The following is a 24,210-nucleotide window of genomic DNA, read 5'->3' on the forward strand; positions in this document are numbered from 1 at the left end:
GCGGCCGAGTGGGAGGTTGCGGCGGCCTCTCCCGCAGCACCCTGGGAGTTGTAGTCCACGGAAGGCAACGGCCCAGGGGCAAGCCGGGAGTTGAAGTCCTCACTGCGAGGTCGGACGGGATCGCCCACCTCTCGTGGCTGTGAGCCTGCTGTCTTGCTTCGTGTTTTGCTTCCTTCCCTGCCTGCGTGTGCTGCTCCAATGTCATCTGGTCGGCGATTTTCGTTAGTGGTTCCTTTGCCTCGGTGTTTGCTGAAATGTGGGATCCCAAAACTCAGAGCGAGCTTAACCAATTCGTGGAGTAGAGAACGAGTCTGCCCCGCCCACCACAGGTATCTAAAGGGGGCGGGGTGGAGGTGGAGGCAGGTTAGGGGTAGGAAGAGCGCGGGATTTGATCTAGGGTGAGAATTTTATACAGACCTAGCGCGTGTTTGGGAAAAGGAGCGTTAACTCGTTTCCCCGTCTTTGCGCATTTAGGAGCCACCATCCTAGATCCCATCCTCACCATAAAATCTCCAGTGAACAAATATCCTAAATTGGCCTGTGCAGATTGCACAAGAGAACAAAAGAGCCGTGCACTTGCAATAACGTGTGTCTCTGATGGTGTGAATATGAAAACGCGCGGACTTCAGTGTCCTACCTGCCCAGCGGGGTGCGTCAAGTTCACAGACTCCGCACACGTCAGCATATCTCAAAGAATGCAAGAATGAAGCCGCAGTCCCCGCAAGCGCCGAGGAATCCTCAGTCACAAAAATCAGTCAATTTACTGGTCCCCCCCGTTTGCCTCCTAGAACTCTGGTGGAAGTGGCGCTCGAAGCAGTCGTTTTTGCTTATCGTGTGTATTCTTCATCTGTTCAGACAACAAGTGCTCATTGAGCGCCTCTTATTTGCCCGGCACTGTTCTGTATATTGGGAATACAGCGGGGAGGAAAACAGACAAAATTCCCTGTTCCCATTCTAGTGTGTGAGGGAGAGGAGAGAGAAGGCAATCAATTTTTAAAATACACCATTAAAATGCAAAGTACGTCATAACTGATAAGCCAACAATTATTTGGTGAAAAATTAAAATATGTAAGAAACGCATTTTACCATACATTTGAAATTATAGAATCATGAAATGATTACCTAACAAAGAAACTTGGGAAATCATTTGGATTCACCTTTAGGTAACTAAATGCCTAACCGTTCAGTATAAGTGACGTGTTTTTTTTTAATGTGTGTTTATTTTTCTTGTATATATTCCCAGTTTTATTGTGGAATATGAACAAAATAATGGAAAGAACAAAATAAAAATAATCCTTTCCATTATTGAAGATTAAAACCATTGAAGAGCTGGAAGAAATCTTAAGCATCACCTAATCCAGTGGCAACCGTATCTTACCCAACAACCCTTTTTTAAATAAATATTTTCATAATGTCCTCTTTATTAGCCTAGAATGAAATTCATAGCTAATATAACCTATCTACATATGTGATTTTGTTTTAAATCAAAATAATGCCCTACTTATAATATAAAAACTACAAAGAAAATACTAAAATTATTTATATTTCAATGTGTAAATAGTCAGGCATGGCTATTCTAGAAACTATAATCAAGTCATCATTTGCTAGCTCTTATAAATAAAATCTCTATAAATGTGAAAGCTACAAATATCAATTGACACAGATGTGTTTTGGACACCTCTGGTGGACAACACTAATCTGTCCTCAGTGTTCACTGGAGATGTATTTCTATAAATGTTCACTGTTAGAATTAAAACGAACAACAGACAACCTTGGGTTTATATGTAAAATAGGTTGCATTTTAAGTTCAGATTATTATAAACAGGTTTTTTGCCTATGGTGGGACATTTAAAAGTCATGAGGGATACAAAATAATTTTTCATTGTGAGGAATAATCTCACATTTTGTAGGAAGTCTAGCATACCTGGTCCCTGTACCCTAAAGGCCAGTAATACCTCCCAGAGTATCCAACACTAGGGGGCAATGCCACACTTATATTGAGAATCATTTCATTGATGGAAACTGATTGTATGGAAGTGGCAGTTCCTAAGTACCAACTAATTAGTGACAGGAGTCAATACCCTCTCAGGCCAGCGCTTCTTATACTACACTGTATTACCAGATTCTCATTTATCTTGTATACATGTGTGTATATGTGTAATTTCATATACACTTATCCATGTAACACTTAATTCCCATATAATTTAAAAATTTTAATTTAACTTATATTATGTAGCTTATCTAATGATTCCTCAGTGTAAGACATATTATCTATTCACTTAATAAATGTCTTTTACCTTTAGACATTGTGCTTGATGCTGCTGGTACAGCAAAACAGTGGTCAGCAAAACACAGTCCCTGTCCTTATAGGGCATAGTACCTAGTGCAGAAGGCAGGGATTAAATAATCATATGTATAAATAAATACAAGCATATAAGTGTAATTTCTTATATGTGATTACAGCTGGTACTAGGGAGTTGTTTACAAGATGTTACAAGAAAGTATAAGAAGGGGAACCTAATTTACATTGATGGGGGAGAAGAGGGTAGTCAGAGACCATCTTTACCAAGTTAAAAGTGGGAAATACGCAGGGTCATGAAGTGATAAATAAAACTTCACCAGAAAGCAAGTGTGGAATATGGTGAAGGAGAGGAGTGGCATAAGGTGAACTTAAAGAGAGGCAACGAGGTTTCAGATCTATGTATTGGCCAGCTGCCTCCCCCCGCCAAAAAAGATAAAGATAGTCAAGGGTCAGATTATCCAGGGGCTTATAGGCCGTGGTAGGAAATGTAGCTCTTATTCCATGGAAAAGGAAAGCCTGCCTCCCCCCGCCAAAAAAGATAAAGATAGTCAAGGGTCAGATTATCCAGGGGCTTATAGGCCATGGTAGGAAATGTAGCTCTTATTCCATGGAAAAGGAAAGCCTATGGAGGAAAGAGGTATGATCTAATTTACATTTTTTAAAGCATGCTGCAGGGTTGGCCAGTTAGATCAGTTGGTTGGAGCATGGTGTTATTAAAAAGCATGCTACTCAATGTCCATCCATGGGAAAATTATTAATTGAGTTTCAGTACTTCCATTCTCTGGAATATTACATGGCTATATAAAGAGAAAGAAAAAACACTTCATATTGACCTGGAGGAATACCCATAATGTATTATTAGGTAAAGAATAAGTAAATGAATTACACCATAATATATTGTATATAATGTAATTCATTTTTTAGAAACAAAAAAGAACCAAGGTAAAAATATACGAATACATTTCTGTATAATCACAGAAGAAAGAAAGGAAGCATCCATACACCTCAAATATTTAGTGTGTAGTTGGTTACCTGGGAGGATTGCAATTGAAAAGGAGTGGAGGGAGAACATAACTTCTTCTTTATAAATTGCCGCATTGATTTATTGTTAAGTGTATGAATTAGCTTTATACATTTTTAAAAATAGATCATTCTGCTGGGTGGAGAATGGACTGGAGAAAGGCAAGAATGAAAATGGAACAACTAATTAAGAGAATACATAAGTCATCCAGATGGTGGCTCTGATTGTGATGGCAGTAAAGATAGAAAGGAGGTGATGAATTTAAGATATATTTTTTGAGACTGAAAAAATAGGACTGGTGATGAACTGGATATGAAGGCATTCTCATGCACGACTCTGATTTTCTGATTTAAATGGCCTTGTGGATGGTAGCTTATTTGGTAAAAGGAGAATGGTGAATATTGAGATAGCATCTGTAGTAAATAGGAGGACAATTTCATCAGAAAAACAGCAGGGAAATAATGATTGCCCATTTGAGACTGGTAAATTTAAAAATCATGGCAATTGTATTTTGCCCAATGTAGTGATTTTTCTCCAATAATGTTCATCTGCTCGGGTTCTGCTGAAGAAATGACATACAGTTGGTTTTATCTAGACTGAAGAAGGAGAATGAAAATGAGAGAGTTAATGGGCAACCAGCATTATGGATTGATTCCCATTTTTTAAATTATTGTAAATTATTAATATATGGGGGCTGACCAGTTAGTTCAGTTGGTTAGAGCATGGTGCTGATAACACTAAGTTCCAGGGTTCAATCCCTGTACCAGCCAGCCACCACCACCAAAAGAAAAAGTTATTATTAATATATATGGATACTTTAAATAAATAAAATTTTCAAGTCATATTCTTTGGATAGTCTCAAATGTAGAACTATGAGGCCAAAGAAAATAACCCTTGTTATGACCATATTGCTTTAATATTAAGGAATACTAATACTACTTTATTTGTGGGTCTTTTTTTTTTTTCTAAAACCACATTCACTTTGGGTTTTATCATTATTTTATTTTATTTTTTAGTTCTAATCATTTAGTATTTGAGTGCTAAATATTGGTTCTGTGGTAGTAAGCAAAGCACTAAGCTCTCTCAAAGACCTTAGGGGTTAAAAGGGAAGACAGCTGACTGGTTAGCTCAGGTGGTTAGAACCTGGTGTTGATAACACCAAGGTCAAGGGTTCAGAACCCCATACTGGCCAGTTACCAAAAAAAAAAAAAAAAAAAAATGGGGAGACAAATGGATGACAAAATAATAAGCAAATTACTTACATTGTCAAAGTATTAGGGAAAAGCACAGTGGATAGAAAGAATATCAGGAAGGGATTTATTTTAGATTGAAGAGATGACTTAGATCTGAGATTTAAAGGATTAGAAGAGATTATCCATTTAAAGAATGTCCTGTGCCAAGACCCTGCTGCAGGAACAAGTTTATCATATTCCAGGAATGGAAAGTTTGCCAGTGAAGTTGGGGCATAGAATGTGATGGAGTTTGGATGTTTTGTCCTCCTGGAACTCATATGGAAATTTAATTCCCAGTGTGGCAGTTTGAGACACAGGGCGGATTCCTCATGAATGGATTAATGCTCTCCCTAGGTGGGGGGAGTAATGAGTGAGTTCTCACTCTATTAGTTCCCAAGAGCTAGTTGTTTAAAAAACCCTGGCACCTCCCCCCCCCTCACATCCTCTTGCCATGTCATCTGCTTGCACCTGCAGACTGCCTGTCACCTTCTATCATGAGTAGAAGCAGCCTGTGGCCCGCGCCAGATACACCTGTCCCTGAATCGTAAGCCAAATAAACCTCTGTTCTTTATAAATTACCCAGTCTCAGGTGTTCTATTATAGCAACACAAAACGGACTAATACAGAATGCAAAGGCAGAGTGGTAGGAGATGAGTTAAAGAAGAAGGCAAAATCCAAATTATGCAGGGCTTTACATGAAGTTGGGATTTTATTCTAAGTAGAATAAGAGACAATTGAACCATTTGAAGAGAGGAGTAACTTGACTCAATTTATCTTTTCAAAAGATTGCTATGGCTGCTATGTGGAAAATGGATCAGAGATGGTTGGCAAATGTCAAAGTGGAGAGGCTGGTTTAGAAGCTGTTGCAGAAGTGCAGCCTAGAGATAATGTGTGGTTTAGACTAGGGCAGGGTTGGGACTAGGTTGAGGTAAGGCATTTGCCTTGGGCACAAAATTTAAGGGAGCAACAAAAATCTCAGTTATCAAGGTAAAAAATATTTTGAGAAAACATTTTTTAAAAAATTCCATGATGAACAAAATATAAAAATAAGCTCTAAACCTGAATTTATACAATGCTGCCTCATTTCTCTTCCCCTAATCCCAACCCTGGGTCCAGTAAAATTGTATTTACCAAAACAGGTAGCTGGCTCTAAGGCTGTAGTTTGGTGGATCGATTTTTTTGAATTGTTCACATAAGAGGAAATACAAATGGCTTGTTAATGTATACCCTACAACTAGTTCCATTCCTGAATGTGTGTGCATGAATCTTACACAGGTGAGCCAGGAACTTTAACGGCAGCATTAGTTGTAATAACAAAAATACTGGAAACAACCCATATGTTGGCCAATAGTAGAATGGATAAATAAATTGCAGTAATTTCATACAGTGTAATACCATACAGCAAGAAAGAAAATAAATAAATAAATTACAGCTTTAGTTTCAAAGAAAATACAGGGCAAAGGAAGAAAGTCACAGATTAATAGATAACAGTATGAAATATTCTACATAAAGTTAAAAAATAAGCAGAACTAAATAATATTGCATAGGGTTACATATACAGAGTTAAAATAACAAAGAAAGACAAGTGAATGTTTTATACAAAATTCAACATATGGTTACTCCGATGGAGAGAAAGAGGCACATGACCTTGGAGGGTTACACAGGATGTTCTAAGGAACTAGTGCTGGCCTATTTCTTAATCTATGTTATAGACACAGGTGGTCATGTTACTATTATTTTTAAGAGATGCAAATACATTTTGAACTCTCCTTTATATGTGTGATAAATATCACCATGAAAATAATTACATTATTCAGGGACATATTTATGAAAAAATTGAATTAGTCATCAAGTTTCCCCTATGGAAAGATATCAGATATGAATTTTTTTTTTTTCCTTTTTGTCTTTTTTCATGTCCGGCAACGGATCGCAACCTTCAGTGTCGCGCCCGTACCAGACCAGGACCGGCAACGGGATCGCAACCCTCGGTGTTGCTCCCACACCTCGCTCAGCCAGTGAGCGGGAACCGGTCTGTATGTGGGATCCGAACCCTCGGCGGGAGCGCCACCGCACTCCCAAGCGGCGCACTGTAGCAGTGCGCCACCGGGCCGGCCCCGAGATATGAATATTTTTACAGGCTAGTTTTGCCACCCATTCAAGAAACAGATAATACACCAGGCCACTGCTGGAAGTGCCCCAGACTCCCGAGCCGGGGCAGTGGGAGGCCAGAGGCCTCAGCCCCAGCCCCCAAAAACTGCATCCAGCCCAGTGATGACCACTGGGCTGCCATCAGAAGTGCCCCAGGCTCCCAGGTTGGGGGTGTACAGAGGGCCTCAGCCACACCCCTCTGAAGTCCACATCCAGCCAAGCCACGACTGAGCTGCTACCAGAAGCTCCCAAGCTCCCCTGCTGGAATGGGGGGGGGTGCCACAGGCCTTGACTATAACCCCCCCCCACCTCCCACCATATCCCCCTCCCCCTTTTCCTCTCTCCCTCCCCCGAACATCTTCAAATATAAATAATAATAAATTAATTTTTTATAAAAGAAATAGGTACTCCCTTCCTTATCCAACTATCCTTATTCAACTTTTTCACTTATGGACATTAATGCCGAATAATTTATCAAACAACAGATTAAAAAAGAAAATACATATGATCATTCTAATAGATGCAGAAAAAAACTTTCAATAGAAGTCAATGTACAATGATTAAAGTGTCTGTTTTTACAAAATAGGAATAAATGGGAACTTCATTAGTCCACTAAAAACCTATAGCAAACATTACACTTAGTAGTGAAATTTGTAAAGCATTTTCTTTAAAACATGACAAGGGTGCTCACTACTGTTGTGGTTATTATTTAGCATCATATTGCAGGATCTAGCCAATACAAAAGACATAAAAAAGAAACAAGGTATAAGAACTAGAAAGAAAGAGAAAAAATTCTCATATATTTTCAGTATAGAAAATTCGAGAGACTATATGAGCAAATAATAAGAAGTAAAGAGAGTTCAGCAAGGTTGTTGGATACAATACTAACATACAAAAATCAGTAGCATTCCTATATGCCAGTGATAATACAAAAACATACAAAAAATGCACATGATAAAATAGTAAGATTTGTTATTTTGGTGATGGGTTTTTAACAGTCATTGGGGTTTCTGGCTTCCAGTAATAGCATACAAGATAATTCTGATTAGCCTCCTTTATTGTGCAAAGGGGGCAGAAGCACACACACTACTAGAGCTGTGTAGTATAAATGTAAAATAAGATTTAGTAGGGGAAAATGCTAGCAGATGTGCAGTTAGGCATTATTCTTCATTATCCCACATAGGCATATGCTTAATTAAGCTTGGTGTAACCAACCTACGTATACCCGCCTCCTCAAAAAGGGGGGATTTCAGGTGATAGACCAGAGACTCCTGTGATGTTTTAACTACATATAGAGAACGGAAAATGGGACTATCTAGGCAATTATGTAACAATGAGAACTTCCTGGTTGTGGAAATGACCTTGTTAGAGAGGAGAGCTTCTGGAGCTCAGATTATGAAAATAACCTTTTTTCTGTCTAGCTAACTTGGACTTCCTGAGCCATCTTCTTGCTGGGCTACGTGTATTTTTAGCTATTACCACAAAAGTTGTGTGTAACAAACTATCCACAAGATACAGTAGCTTAAAACAATAGTCATTTATTCTCTCATGCAACTGTAGGTCAACTGGGGGATCAACAGATTTAAGCTGGGCTCCTCTGGGTGGCTCTGCAAATTCAGCTGGGATTGGCTCTTCTCTGAAGGTTAGGCTCAGCTCAGGATTGCTTTCATTCTGGGAGTCAGGATGAAGGAAAGCTTTTCTCAGGGCAGTGGCAAAGGTGCAGGAGGGCAAGCCCAAATATGCAAGCACACTGCAAGTCTCTCCTTTCCCCACATTTGGTAACATCTCAATAGTCAAAGCATGTTGCATGGCCAAATTAAACATCAAAAGAGCTGAAAGTTGGAGGAAGTGAGTAAATATTTTTTGAAAAATAATGTGCCACAATAATGAAAGAGGGAAAGGAATGAATCTCCAGGACCATCCATATTTGAATCTCTTCACTCTGCTTTCTGACTCTTGAGGGCTCACTGAATATAAGTCCCATTATCCTTTCAGTAAAGACAACTAAAAAGAAGTTGGATAAATACCAGAAATATACACTAAAAATCATCAAAGACATAGAAATATAGTAGGACTTGAACTGGGAAAGAGTTGGAGCTTAAAGAGGTAAATTGAAGCCATTTCTGTTCAAGGGGCATTTGATCATCCAAAACAGGTATCTGAGAGATAAGGCTGCCTTTGGTCAATGGTGAAAGGTAAAGAGTCCTCAGGCTGCCAACGATAAAGATCCCCCTCCTTGTTAAATATGCTAATGCACTATTGCTTTTACCTTAGGCCATTTGCTAATCTGAGGGGAGCAGCTGAAAAGTGGAGTGGTTTATGGGCACTTGAGGCCAAAGGAACAGGGGTCTGAATTCAACACATGCGGAAGTGGGAGATGCTCTGCCCTTGACCAGGACCTGAGATGGCCCCACTTAAGAAAGTAAGGGTAAGGGCCGGCCCGGTGGCACACTGGAGAGTGTGCCGCTTGGGAGCTCCTGCCGAGGGTTCAGATCCCATATGGAGACCGGTTCCCGCTCACTGGCTGAGCGCGGTGCGGGCGCGACACTGAGGGTTGCGATCCCGTTGCTGGTCCCCGGTACGGGTGCGACACCGAGGGTTGCGATCCCGTTGCTGGTCCCCGGTACGGGTGCGACACCGAGGGTTGCGATCCCGTTGCTGGTCCCCGGTACGGGTGCGACACCGAGGGTTGCGATCCCGTTGCTGGTCCCCGGTACGGGTGCGACACCGAGGGTTGCGATCCCGTTGCTGGTCCCCGGTACGGGTGCGACACCGAGGGTTGCGATCCCGTTGCTGGTCCCCGGTACGGGTGCGACACCGAGGGTTGCGATCCCGTTGCTGGTCCCCGGTACGGGTGCGACACCGAGGGTTGCGATCCCGTTACCGGTCAGTAAAAAAAGACAAAAAGGAAAAAAAAAAAAGAAAGTAAGGGTAGGGATTCAACTCCAGTGGGTCATCTAGGTGATCTAGGCTTTGCCCTTGGACTACTAACACCATCAGGTGCTTGGTAGAAGGAAACAAAAATTCTCTGGAGGAAGCCAGGATTATCCCAGCTTTTAAATTTTATCTAAAAGTAACTTGTAAAATAAAATGTCCAAGAAACAATAAATTATGGAATATACATGAAATCAAGACAAATCAAATCAGAACCCAATAAAACAAACATAAATAGACAACAGAAAACAAAATCTACAGACACTGAGTATTAGTATTATCAGAGAGTGGTAATAAAACAATTACATTTTGTCTTTTGTAGAAAAAAGGTAAACTTTAAAATTTCTACAAGGAACTAGAAGTGATTAAAACCAACATCACAGAGTTGAAAAAGATCCATTTAGAAATGATAAAACTGATAGAGACCATCACCAAAATTAAGAACTCAGCATGTGGGTTTAACAGAAGATTAGGCAGAGCTGAAAAGAAAATTAGTGAACGCGATGGTAGAAGATTTATTCACAGTAAAACTAACAGAGACAAAATGAAGCAAAATACAAAACATAGAACAAGGGAGATACAGGATGCCATGAGATGGTCCAAATATAATTAGTATTCCAGAAGGAGAAGAAAGAGAAAATGTAGTTGAGACAACATTTGGAGATAATGGCTGAGAGTTTCTCAGAACTGATGAAAGATCTTAATTTATTGGTTTGAGATGCCCAACGATTCCCAAAAAGGTAAAAGAGAAAAAAGAAAGCCTTGTGTGTTCATTCTGGGGCCAAGGCTGAAGTGATAGCAGCATATATTATAAACAACCTATATTGGGTCCTACTTTTTAACACAATCTCATGATCACAACTTTCTATCTGGGCTGTTTAAACCATTTACATTTAATATAACTACTGATACGGTTGGATTTAAATCTACCATATTGCTAGTTATTTTTTATTTGCCCCATCCTTTTTTTTCCCCTCTCTTTTCCTGCTTTCTTTTGTATTGGGTATGTTTTATTATTCCATTTCACCTCCACTATTGGCCTTTGAGTTATGCCTTTTTTTGAAATTATTTTAGTGGGAGCCCTAGGGTTTACGTCTTTAATACATCACAGTATCCCTTCAAATAATATTGTACCACTTCACATATAGTATAAGAATCTAACAACAATATATTTCAAATTTCTCCTTTTCTTCCTTTTTTTTTTTTAAAAAGATGACCTGTAAGGGGATCTTAACCCTTGACTTGGTGTTATCAACACCACAATCAGGCCTGAGGAGGTTGGAATTCAAGAGCTCAGACTCCTCAGGAAGGAAGGTTTTAATTACACCTTCAGGAATGTTTCTAAGACCAGCCAAGATGGTGGCTGGGGTTGAAAGAAGTTTAGAATGGATAGTGGAGGAGGCGGAGAATGAACACATCATCAAAGTATGTCCCATGAGCCAGCATCATTGGCATCATATTGCAGCCTCAAGACTAAATGCAGTAAAGGGGGCTGTACTTCTTCTCATTAACACCCCTCTTCTAAGGTTACTTCAGGCACCTTAGAGGGAATAGGAAATAGGGAGGAGTTGTTTCCTGAACATGTATGGGAAAGTGGATCTGTGCAGTGCAAGGGGTGGACGGTGACCACCATGAAGTTCCACTATACAGATGTCTCTCCAAGAAAACATCCTTGGGCCGGCCCGTGGCTCACTCGGTAGAGTGCGGTGCTGATAACACCAAGGCCCCGGGTTCGGATCCCATATAGGGATGGCCGGTTCGCTCACTGGCTGAGCGTGGTGCTGACAACACCAAGTCAAGGGTTAAGATCCCCTTACCGGTCATCTTTAAAAAAAAAAAAAAGAAAACATCCTTTGGGGACCACAACAGTTTCTTTTTTCTTTTTTCTTTTTTTTAGTTTATTTTATTTATTGAATCAAAATCGATTATACATATTTTGGGGGTTGGACTTTGAGATATGTTGATTAAATCAATATTACTAGCATATATATTGTTACAAATCGTAATTATTCTTTATGCCCCTTGTCCAACCTCTCCTTTTCCCCCATTCCCAACATGTATGGGAAAGTGGATCTGTGCAGTGCAAGGGGTGGACGGTGACCACCATGAAGTTCTACTATACAGATGTCTCTCCAAGAAAACATCCTTTGGGGACCACAACTGTTTCTTTTTTCTTTTTTTTTTTTTAGTTTATTTTATTTATTGAATCAAAATCGATTATACATATTTTGGGGGTTGGACTTTGAGATATGTTGATTAAATCAATATTACTAGCATATATATTGTTACAAATCATAATTATTCTTTATGCCCCTTGTCCAACCTCTCCTTTTCCCCCATTCCTTCCCCCTCCCTCCTCTAATTGCCCTAGATTTCTTCTCTCCTTCTGAAAGAATAATGGTTACTCTGCTAATTTGTTGCCTAGATGATCTGTCCAATGCTTAGAGATGTGATCAGGTCCCCCCATATTATCATAGAGCAGATGCTTCTTCTGTCACTCTGAAATGGGTTAGGTGGAAAGAGACATCCTCTTTTTTTTCTTTGTTTCTGCTGGTGACTCTTCTTGTGTGAATGCACTCCAGGACCACAACAGTTTCTGATTATGACCAGGCATGACTGTGGGAGGGGTGGCTCAGGTGGAATGAAAAAAATGGTCATGGAAGTGAGGAGGTCAAGGAACTGAGAAGTCATGTGACAGGAGTTGGATTGTGGAAAAGAAAACAATGGGCAAGTGGGTAAGAGAGAGTGACCAGGATGGTGGAAGATGAGATTAAACAGTAGGGGAGAGGATAATATAACCAAATTACACAAATCCCAAGGAAATGGAGAGTTCATTAGAGGAAGGATCAATAAAAGTTTGAAAGCAAAAATAGAAAACAAGGAGTACAACATGCTTTCTCTGTTCCCTGAAGTGTGTGGAGTTTAAGAAAATAAGCACCTTCTGTTTATGGTGATGTGGTGGTCTTGAGGTACATGTATATTTTTGTTAAGGGCAGTAAATAAAGAGAATGATCTGGAAAGGTGTTGAGGATATTTGTTGATCACAGAGTAGAAATACTAAAGGACTCCGTGGAAGAGTTTAGGAGGAAGGGAAGATGTGAGAACTGAGTCCCATGACAGAAAGAACTAGGCGCTATGGGAGTAAAAGGAAAATAACTGATAATATGTTTTTCAGTTGTGAGGGTATAGAGTCTTGCTACTGAAAGTATGTCGCATGATCCAGCATCATTGGCACCACCTAGCAGCTTGGTAGACACGCAGAATCTCAATCCCTATTGTATTGGAACCTGCATTTTAACAAGATACCAAGGTGTTTAGTATACATATTAAAGTTTAAGATACACTGGTATAAATAGACATGTGTTTTGCTTGCCCAACATTCATTCTGATTTTTTTCTGGAAACATTTTTCAGATAATTTCTAATGAGGAAACATAATTTCCCCACTCTGCATTCCTGTGGTTCAGGTGAGAGAGCCACTGGAAATGGTACGAGTGGCCCCGTTCACCATCACTCCCATGCCCCACCGTGTAACCATCCACTGGCCAAAGAGTTAAAGGCTTCTAGCCACAGTGATGTTTCAGATTGGCCTAAGACTAACCCTCATCAATTAGCATTCTTTCATCCCCTCGACCTTTGGTTTAGAGATAAGTGATCCAAATTTGTGCAGTCAGTGTGACTCCAGAGACTATCAGGAAAAAATGCCCTCATTCCCACTGATTTGAATCTAGAGGATATAAACCCAAGATCTTTTAGCATCCCTTTTGTCACCACACAGAACCTGACTTAAAGCCCACAGAGAGGAGATCAGATGTGAAAGATGGAGAGAGACCTGATGACATTATTTGAATCCCTTGATCTGTCCTTGAACTTTATGATCATATGATTCTATGAGCCAAGATATTCTGTTTTGCACAGGTCAATTTTAGTTAAATTTTCTCTTATTTGCAACAAAGAAGTCTGTCTGATATTGGTATGTTACAGATGCATGGACACGTTGCCCCATATCTCACCAGCCCACTGGAGTTCACTGCAGCTGATTCCCTGCTGTGTCACTGGAAGCTTGACTGCAGGCTGGAACAACCTGGAAGTGTGGTTTACCATTCAGACCATATTTTATTTATTTATTTTTGCAGCTGGCTGGTACAGGGATCCAAACCTGTGACCTTGGTGTTATAAGGCTTCACTTTAACCAACTGAACTAACTGGTCAGCTCACCAGGGTGCTAATGCACCAGGGACAACTCTCAAACAACAGAGTTTGGGAACTGATGAGGACATACCCCAGTCTTCCTTCCTTTCGGAGGAATATAATGAGGCATAGTCTACATAGTATCAAAGAGGGTCCTTGGCAGGATGGAGCACCAGTTGCCTACTGCAGTAAACTGATCATTAATACACCCCTTTTCTCTCTTGTCTCACTTTCCTTACTTGCTCACTTCTACTTCTTGGGATCATCTCCCATATAACTACCTTCACCTAAGTTCTTTCCTCAAGGTCTGTTTTTACAGTTCCCTTACCTTACCCTAACAAGTTTCCTCGTGCCCCTTCGCAGTTATTCCTGTTTCCCCACCACCAGCCTCAAGCAACCACTCACCTACTTTCTTTTTTTTTTTTTTTTCTTTTTGGCAGCTGGCCTGCATAGGAATCTGAACCCTTGACCTTGATGTTACAAGGCTGCATGCTGACCAATTGGGCCAGCCAGCCAGCCTCTATTTTCTATCACCATCATTTTGCTTTTTATATATTTTGATATAAAATAGAAACTTGATTTTTTTTAAGTTTTATTTATTTATTTACTTATTGGGAAACTGGCCAGTATGGGGACTCAAACCTGTGACTTTGTTGTTACAAGGCTGTACTCTAACCAACTAAGCTAAATGGCTAGCCTGATACTTAGAGGTTTGAATCTTGTTGATTTTATTGCATAGGAGCTAACAGGATTTATTATATTTGTTCAAAACTGCTAACTTTGTCCAAGGGGGAGCCCAGGGAGAATCTCGTTTGTGTCTACTGCTGGGATTCATCCAAGTCTGAGCACCTCTGGGAAACTGAAGGACAGCCACCAGAAGTCTACCTGTAGCAGATCCCAAGAGATCTCCTGAGAGAGGTGAACCTCCAGGGAAGGGCCTGGCATACAAGATTGTAACAAAGCTTTAGTCATTGGAGAGGCAGGGGGTGATACTGAGTCAGTTTGTTACTCAGATTTGTGTCCCAGTTCAGCCCCCTCCATAAACTCATATCTGAGTAATGCAAGCACTCAAGTGAGGTGGACGTACTGGAGAGAGGAGGAAATGTGAGCTATGACTCAACACTGAAAGAGCATTTCCCTAAAATCTCTGTGTGACATTGGTATATAACCATCATGTCCTTAACACTCATTTATAAAGCATGACATCCAAAGCATATTTGCTCAGAATTCAGAGAAACTTTGGCATCCTGAAAAATATATCATCTCCACCATGATGATGCCCAAAGAGGGTGGAGGTGGCGACCAGTGCAGGTGACAGTTTGGTGAGAACCAGCAACTGTGACAGACTCCTTCACCTGACTTGGCAGGCAGCACAATCATGAGTATTTCCTGCTGCTGGGGTCTAGGAAATAGACAATATAGCCCAATGATTAAGAGTCTGGGCTTTGGAATTGGACAGATCTGGATTCAAATCCCAAATGTCATCCCATCCTTCCTACATGGGGGTCCCTGATATAAGGCATGTGCCAACTGATGATGGGTGTCTAATCTATAACAATTCTTTCATCCATTCAACAAATACTTATTAAGGACCTACAGTATATCAGATACCATTGAGGATATGGCAGTGGGCAAAGCAAATGAGTTCCTTGTGCTAATGAATGAAGTGCAAGGGCGCAACTCCCTCCATTGCTAATGTCACAAAGAATCTCACTCCTCAGCCTCCTCATGGTATTTTTTCATTTCCAAGTTGTGGACCCTTTTCCTTCTCTCCCCCAAGCTCCCACTGGACAGTTGGATTTGAACCTGGTAATTTTGTCCTGGATACTTTTATTAGTTTCCTCTTGACTCTGTCCTTCCCTGTTCCTGCACCCAACCCGCTCCCATTTGCTGGAGAGAAGAGCATTCAGACATTTATCCTCTGCCAGCCCTGATAACCTCATCAGAAGGAAAGAGAAGTATATAATCCCCAGAGACCAGGGCGGCCCTTATTTCCCTTTGCCCTGTATTTTGCTTCTCTGGACGTCCATGAAGAGACCAAGTCTACAATCCAGTTCTAGAGGTTAACCCATTTAGGACCACAGTTCTGAGGATCTCTGACCCTGTGCTTATTTCTGTCAGAAGCTGGATCCAGCTGAAGTTGCTTGGTTACCTTCATGTTCGCTGAATCAGTCAGAGTTCTTGAATATAGAGAACAATAGACCTGGCTAACATAAGAAGAAAATAAATTTATTAGAAAGATATTGGATGACTCACAAAATTGGTGGGGAAATGGAGAACCAGGCTTGGAAAACAGGCAGGACAGAGGGCTGGCAGTTGGAGAGGTCTGCATAGCAGGATAAATGTTGCTGACATCACGTCCACCACCATTGCTCTGCATGGCTCGAGTGGCACTGTTGTATCTGTTGCTTGCTGCCACAGATAAATCTGACTAACTCTCTCTCTTCGCATTACTCACTCTGAGTCCTAGAAAGAGCATCTAATTACAGAGCCTAGGTCGTGCCTGTATGTCCACCACCATTGCTCTGCATGGCTCGAGTGGCACTGTTGTATCTGTTGCTTGCTGCCACAAATAAATCTGACTAACTCTCTCTCTTCGCATTACTCACTCTGAGTCCTAGAAAGAGCATCTAATTACAGAGCCTAGGTCGTGCCTGTACTTTAGCTGTCCAGAAACACAGGCAACATTTGGTGGCATATTGATCGAGTACCCTCTTCATTTCTCCCAGATTCCCCTGGCTAATGCTCCTCCAAATCTTCTGACTGAGGAGTTGGAAGGATCAGGGTTGACCCAGACTGAGGTGCAAAAATCACTGGGCCCTCTTTGTATAGCCAGGCTTTTGAATACTATTATTTCTTTTTCATCATGACTTTATTTTTTTTAGCGGTTGGCCAGCACGGGGATCCAAACCCTTGACCTTGGTGTTAACAACACTGCACTCTAACCAACTGAGCCACCCAGCCAGCCCTTTCTTTTATCATGACTCGCCCTCGGTTCCTCTGTAATTCCTTGCTCTTGTTCTTCACCTTTCACTTTGCCATGTTTCTCTGCAACACTATTTGAACCTGTGTTTTCATGACTAAGACTCTCCTCCCAGCATTAATAATTTCAAACTTGTAGTCCTGTATTCTGTACCTTTTCCAACTTTAGGGACTTTTTGCACTGGAAAAATCGATGCACATGTAGCTAAAGTTATTTCTCTTCAACCTTCTCATCTGCTATCCAAAACTTTACTTAACTCTTAAACCACCCTACTCATCAGCTTATCAAGAGAGTAATTAATTCCCCAAAATCCAGTTTTCTTTTGCACGTTACAAACTTCTAATTTCTGTTATACAGGTATTTCTTTCTTTTTTTCTTTTAAAGATGACTGGTAAGGGGATCTTAACCCTTGACTTGGTGTTGTCAGCACCACATTCTCCCAAGTGAGCCATAGGCCGGCCCTTATACAGGTATTTCTTTGCTTTCCTAAATTACTACATATTTTTAAAATTTGGAATAAGTACCCCAAAAAAGGCTTCAAATAACCTTCTTTTTTGGTGTTTATTCAATGTTATTTTTCCCCTAAAATATTTGTGTTCATTATGTTTAGATATTTTTTTTAAGGTTTTTTTTTTTTTTTACATAGCAAGGAACAAGATCTAAATGTCCATTGATCGTAGACTGGCTAAAGAAATTATGGTATATTTATATAATGGAATTCTATACAGTCATTTAAAAGAATGATGCACGTTGTGCCTGAAGCAGCCTCGGTTCAGATCCCAGTCATGACAACAACAACAACAACAAAAGAATAATGCAGATTTATATATACTGGTGTGGAGACATGTCCAACATGTCCTCATAGATGAAAAAGGAAGAGGACAGAATGTGTGTGTGTGTGTGTGTGTGTGTGTGTGTGTGCACGCATAGTGTATTATCACTTGTGAAAAAACTTATATATGGAAAGAGTACCTCCAGAAGGGCACACAGGAAACTAGTAATAGTGAATGCTTCTGGGGAAGGATTCTATTGGGTAGGGGCAAGCAGTGGAAGGGAGACATTCTTTTCACTGCATGCTCAGTATGGTACCAAAATAAAATAAATCTTTTGTCCTAGGAGAAAAATCCAGAGACATAGACAAAAACTGTGATAATTTATGATTCATCTGAAAGACCTTGAAAAAATTACTCTATTTGGAGACCATTTGGTTCATAGTTTAAATATTTTCTGATTTCTCCTTGAGGTTTGCCACAAAAACTTTGGGGAAAACAGGATCTTTGGTTCACTTTAATCTCTTTGGAAAGGCTGATCTGCATTTTCGAAGAGCCATTCCAGAACACTGGGGCTAGATATCTAACCGTCTCTTCCCTTCTGTGTTACTCGGTCGACAAATATTTATTGAGCACCAACAGGGCCACCAGGGTTGTTACACATTCAAGTGGCCCATATGCTGCAAGCAGGTTTCAGATCCTCTGACGACAATAAAGTAGAAGAAAATATAAACTTGGTGATGATAACTCTTGCTCTATCATTGAGAGCACAGTTCTGTATGATTTTCTCATTTCAAATCTTTGAAATACCAGTATGAGACTTGATAATTAAAAATATATATATCCTTCTATATTCAGGCACATCTACTTCCAAACTATGCATTTTCCTCTCAATATTCCAGCAGATATCAAATAGTTTTTAAGAAACCAGGATGTTATTTTCATGACATGAGCTTTTGCAGAACAAATCAGGTAGGTAGTAGACTGTAGAATATGTCATAGCAGAAGTTTCTGTTTGAATATTTTAAATATATATATTTAATTTTGTTTGAATGCTTTTCACAATTTACTTGGTATCTTAGGGATTTCAGCAAAATAATGCTGCAGGTTTGGAAATAAAATAATTCTTATAGCCTTCCCCCCCCCCACCCCATTTGGCACTCTACTGACATCTATCAATGCTGTGAGAATCCACTTCATCAGTTTTTTTTCCAAAGATTTAGATAACTATTTCCACCTTGAGACATTTGTAGAGACTAAATAAAAAGCAGAGTAACTGAGACAGAAATATGTGGTACTTTGCTCAGCCAAGTTGCAGTTGTAATGTTTATCATCTTTCCACTGGGGGAGGGCAGTGAAAAATAACAAACCCAAGCCAAAAAGGAAGCCATCAAAAGGCCACTGTGAAAACTAATTGAGCACAAAAGCCTAAGGAGCAGAAATCCCAGAATGATGGTACAGATTATATGGTGTATACAGAAAGACAGATTCTTTCTCTTTCTTTCTTTCTTTCCTTTCTTTCTCTCTTTCTTTTTTCTCTTTCTTTCTCCTCTCTCTCTTTTCTTTCTTTCTTTGTTCTCTTTCTTTCCTTTTCTTTCTTTCTTTCATTCATTCTGCATAGTAATTCGGAATATAGACAACAGATCCAGACTGTCTGGGTTTTAATCCTGACTTTGCTACTCATTACTAGTGTGTGACCTTGTTCAAGTTACTCAACCTCTCTGTGACTCAGTTTCCTTATGAGTAAAACAGTACATACCTCGTAGAGTTGTTTAATATTGCTCTTTGAACAGTGCCTGGCACATAGTAAACATTATAGAAGTGTTTGTTTAATTTATTAATTAGTTTAATAAATATGCATTGAGCAACTTCTACCATCCATGTATTTGAGCCAGGTGCTTGGGATACAGTGGTGAATGAGATAGTTACAGCATCTGCATCCAAACTTTGAGACTATTTTTTTTTTTTTATTTCAAACTTTGAGACTATGGAGAAGGGCAGGCCATTAAACAAGTGATTACGTAAAATGTGAGGAGTGTTTTGACAGGGGATGTAAAATGTTATGGGAACACCGTGGAGGAAACTTCCTAATTCAGGTCAAAGGGACGTCTGGTTCTTCTAGGAAGAAGCTTTGCAGGCATCAGAAAAGGCAGAATAGTATATGGTTAAGTAGCCCTAGGAAGCCTAGCTTTCTGGGTTTGTATCATGGCTTCATCACTTACTGGTTGTGTGACCTTGAGCAAGTTAATTAACCTCTCTGTACGTTGGATTTCCTTAACTATAACATTGCAAGGCCGGAGGCAGTGGCTGGTTAGCTCAGTTGCTTAGAGCATGGTGCTGATAACACCAAGTTCCAGGGTTCAATCCCTGTACCAGCCAGCTGCCATAAATAAATAAATGAATGAATGAATGAATGAATAAATAAATAGACAGATAGATAGATAAATAAATAAATAAATAATATGGGAGCCATAATTGTATCTTCCTCTTGGGGTGTGGTAAGGATTAAATGAGTTTACATGTCTAAAACACTTTGAAGAGTACTTGAAATACTGTAGGCATTGTCTAAGTGTCTTAACGATAAGTATTATTTGAGTATTAGGTATTATTACACAATAAGAAGTATTATCACATGATGAAAATAGCATAATATGATAACACTATGTTTGATCTGTCCTTCGCCTTTACCTCCACTTCTATGAGACAGGTAAAAATTTTAAAAGGTGAAAGATTTATACGATCTGAAGAGAAACCAGAGTATTAGAGACAGGTAAAAATTTTAGAGCACTATTTTTAGAGCAGTATTTTTCTTGCATCTTTTGCTTAAGTCAGTAATATCACTAAAATTTTTCTCTTCCTCCTCCTCCCTTTTTAAGTCTAGCTTTTAGTAGAGATTTAACAGGGGGACCTCTCTGGAAATATTAAAGCATAGAAACTGGAACCACTGCATGCCCAGATAATACCAGCATGCTTTATAGGGTGTTTCAGCTTTTCTCTTCTGGAAAGACCACCGAACCTGCAGTCAGATGACTTAGGTTTTCTGTTTTTTGGGGAGTTTTTTTTGGCGGCTGGCTAGTACAGTGATCGAACCTTAGACCCTGGTATTATCAGCACCACACTCCAACCAACTGAGCCAACCAGCCCGCCCCACTCCTTAGGTTTTATGCCTCGCTGTGCCATATTCTGGGTCTTAGGCAAGTCACTTAACTTGTCCGATCTTTATGTTTTTCATATGTAAAATGGGAGGATAATAATTCCTCATTTATGGAGTTGTTATGAGAACAAATGAGATGATATATGGAGGAAGGAGGACTTTGTAACCTGCGAAGATCCATTCAATTAGAAATACAGCTACGTGCATTCGCCTCATCATATCCAATCCAGTTTTCGATATAGCTGGCCACTTCCATGGGCCATTCATGTTGTCCAATAAATCCTTAGCCATCTGCTCGAAAGGCTGAGCAACTTACCTAAATTCCAGATCAATGTAGGATGCCTACTTAGGGCCTAAATTGCTGGGAGGGGTGGGTTTATGGGTCTGGGAAAGAAACAATTTATTTTCTTCTTTTTCACCACATTCTTTCTTCTCTCTTTCCTTTGCTTCCTGAAGAACCCTTGACCCACTCATTCAACAAAAGAAGGGGTAAGAGGAGTTTTCTTCCCTGTCTTTATCTCGATTTCTATATCACTCAGAGAGTCATGGTATATTGTGGTTATGTATTGATGTATCAGTTACTACTAGTGGATCTTTTGTTTGTTTGTTTTTCATGGTAGTTTCTCAATAAACGTTTTTTGGATTAAATTTACCTGAATAGACAATAATATATTAAAGCTATTCAGAGCTCAGAACAGACTGTACACACTCAGATCGAGTGATTTATTCCAGAAGAGTTTCAAGAGGGTTAAAAATCTGGATCCAGGCAATTTTGTTCAGAGAATTTTGAGGGGGTGAAACAGCTCTGGATGCAGGCTAAGGTCTTTATGTTATGAAAAAGATGCAACATACAAAGAATTGCAAAACACCACCAGAGAAACATCTGGGTGTTTTTGTACCTTTGGCAGCGATTTACTTCTGTCTGGAACACACTTCCTTCCCTTTCCTCCCATCTCTAATCTTACTCACGGCTTAACCCAGTATCACATAATAAATAAGGAAAATTTATAGAAATCTTTTCCTAAATCCTAATCCCTTGAATTTATGATCTGGTGATCCCTCCTTCCCCTGCCATTAATTCTGAAATCAACATAGCATATAAATACAGCAACTGCATGTCCTGGTTTTTCTACCAGTTTTGATTTAAAATATTATCTCTTATTGTCAGAATTTTTCCCATTTTTGGTTCATATTTATGGAGGTACTATAATAAAGAGTTTATGTAAGAAAACTACTGTGTCAAATTATTTTTAAGGTATTATGCTTTACTTAGTTATGTTTTAAAATACAGAGTAGGGGGAATATTTGTATTTGAACAAATTCAAAAACTTCCTCAGCAATCAAAAATGCAAGCTAAATGGCTGGTTAGCTCAGGTAGTTAGAGTGCAGTGTTATAACACCAAGGTCAAGGGTTGGATCCCTATACCAGCCAGCCATTCTCCCCACCAAAAAAAAAAAAAAAAAATTCAAGTTAAGATACCATTAAAAAAATAAACAACTTGCAAATAACATCTACTTAAAAATTTTAGTATGTAATGTTGGTGAAGGGTGGAGAATCAGTAAATTCTCTGGTAGGAATGTAAATTGAAAGACTTTAAAGCAATTTTGTCATATCTATCTAGAGTATTAAAAAGTTCACACATACTAAAGTAGTGTATCCATGCTCTGAAGTAATATGCTGGCTTTGAATTCTCAGCACATAACTGTTCTCTGAACAAAACTAACAAAGTTGAAAATGGCGATTTAAAGAATATTTAATGAAGATAATGTCCATGACATACTATTACATGTAGAATGTAAGGGGCTGGCTGAATAGCTCACATGGTTACAGCATAGTGCTGATAACACCAAGGTCAAAGGAATGGATCCCTGTACCCACCAGCCACCAGAAAAAAATAAATAAATTTAAAAAAATACATGTAGAACACAAGAAACTGAATGTATACCATTAATAATTTGTATTAACATCAATGTATCCATCTGGAGTTAAATGAAGGTCTCTGACTATGGGAGTTTGGCTATTTTCAGTCTTCATTCTTTGCACAAATCTGTTTTCTAAATGCTCTCTTCTTTTTTTTTTTTTTGGCAGCTGGCTGGTACTGAAATTGAACCCTAGACCTTGTGTTATCTGAGCCAGCCAGCCAGCCCTTGTTTTCTAAATGTTCTGTAATGAGCATGAGTTACTGTTAAAATCAGGAAAAAATAAAAATAAAAATTATGGAGACTTATCAATGAATCTCAGTGTAGAGATTAAGTATTATATTAGAAGCCAGATGGAGTGAGTGGGGAGGTCAGGAGCCAGTTGACAAAGAAATTCTTGGTTGGGAAGAGTTGAAGGGACAACTCTTCAGACCCACCGGTGAGGGGGGTTCAGCTTTGCCAGTTACAATCCAGAGAACATTTAAGTTCTGAGAACTCAGAACTCAGTAAGCCAAGATCTTGGAAGAATTTGGTTTAAAAAGAACTGAAAACTCCTCTATCTAGCAGGAGAGACAGAGAAGAGAGCCCTAAGAGTTTAAGGAGGTTGTTATTAAAAGCTCTGGAAAGGTCATCGGCCATCCATACAGTTCCTTCACTTTGGCCCAGGAAGGTGAAAATTAAGTAATTAATTATTCTGTCTCATTTATTTATCCAAGCTATTAAATTTTTTTTTACTATGGCATAATTGATTATACACATTTGGGGTACAGAGTTGAATATCAATAACTGTACAATGTGTGATGTTCAAATCAAGATAATTAACGTGTTCATCATTACAAAGCGTAATCATTCCTTGTGTCTATTAACCAACTTCTCCCTAACCCCTCTCCTTCTCCCCATCCAAGCTATTTATTAAGCACTTCTTAAGTGCCAGGCACTGTGTAAGGTCCAGGGGATATATTGGTGAACAATATTCCAGGAACACACTTCTAGTTAAACAAGTTGTGTTTATTATTCATTGGTATGAAGGAGTATACACACAATGGGGAACAGAGCACGTCTCAGAGGGTGTCAGAAAGGACTTAAAGGATTTGTTCTTTGGCTGGGTAATTTTGGGTAGGGTCCAAGAGAGCAGAGGTTCAGTCTGGATTAAATGCTTTCAGGAAATGGGAGTAAATCTATCACTGGGGATGTCAACATATCTCATCCATAGGGAGCGCAGACTAGAGTGAGGCTAAAGCTGTCAGTGGGAAAGAAGTCACTCACATCAGCTAGAGGATGGATATTTGGTATTTTATAGCTTGGGCATGTTAATGTTTTCTCTGTGTTCAGGCATCATTACAGAGTGGTCTTGTTTCAGTCTTGACTCATCATGGTCACAGAGTGCCCTCATCTGAAGCTGATGTTCTGTGACATTGTTTATGTTCAACAAGAAAACACCAAAACCTAGCTATGAGCACTGGGCCAGCTTGTTTCGACACCAGGGCCTAAGTGATTATATCAGGCCAGCTTCCGGATATCAGGAACTGCTTTTCTCTTTCTCACAAGTAATCAAG

This window comes from Galeopterus variegatus, unplaced genomic scaffold, assembly GCF_000696425.1.
Source record: "Galeopterus variegatus unplaced genomic scaffold, G_variegatus-3.0.2 Scaffold3344, whole genome shotgun sequence".
NCBI lineage: Eukaryota > Metazoa > Chordata > Mammalia > Dermoptera > Cynocephalidae > Galeopterus > Galeopterus variegatus.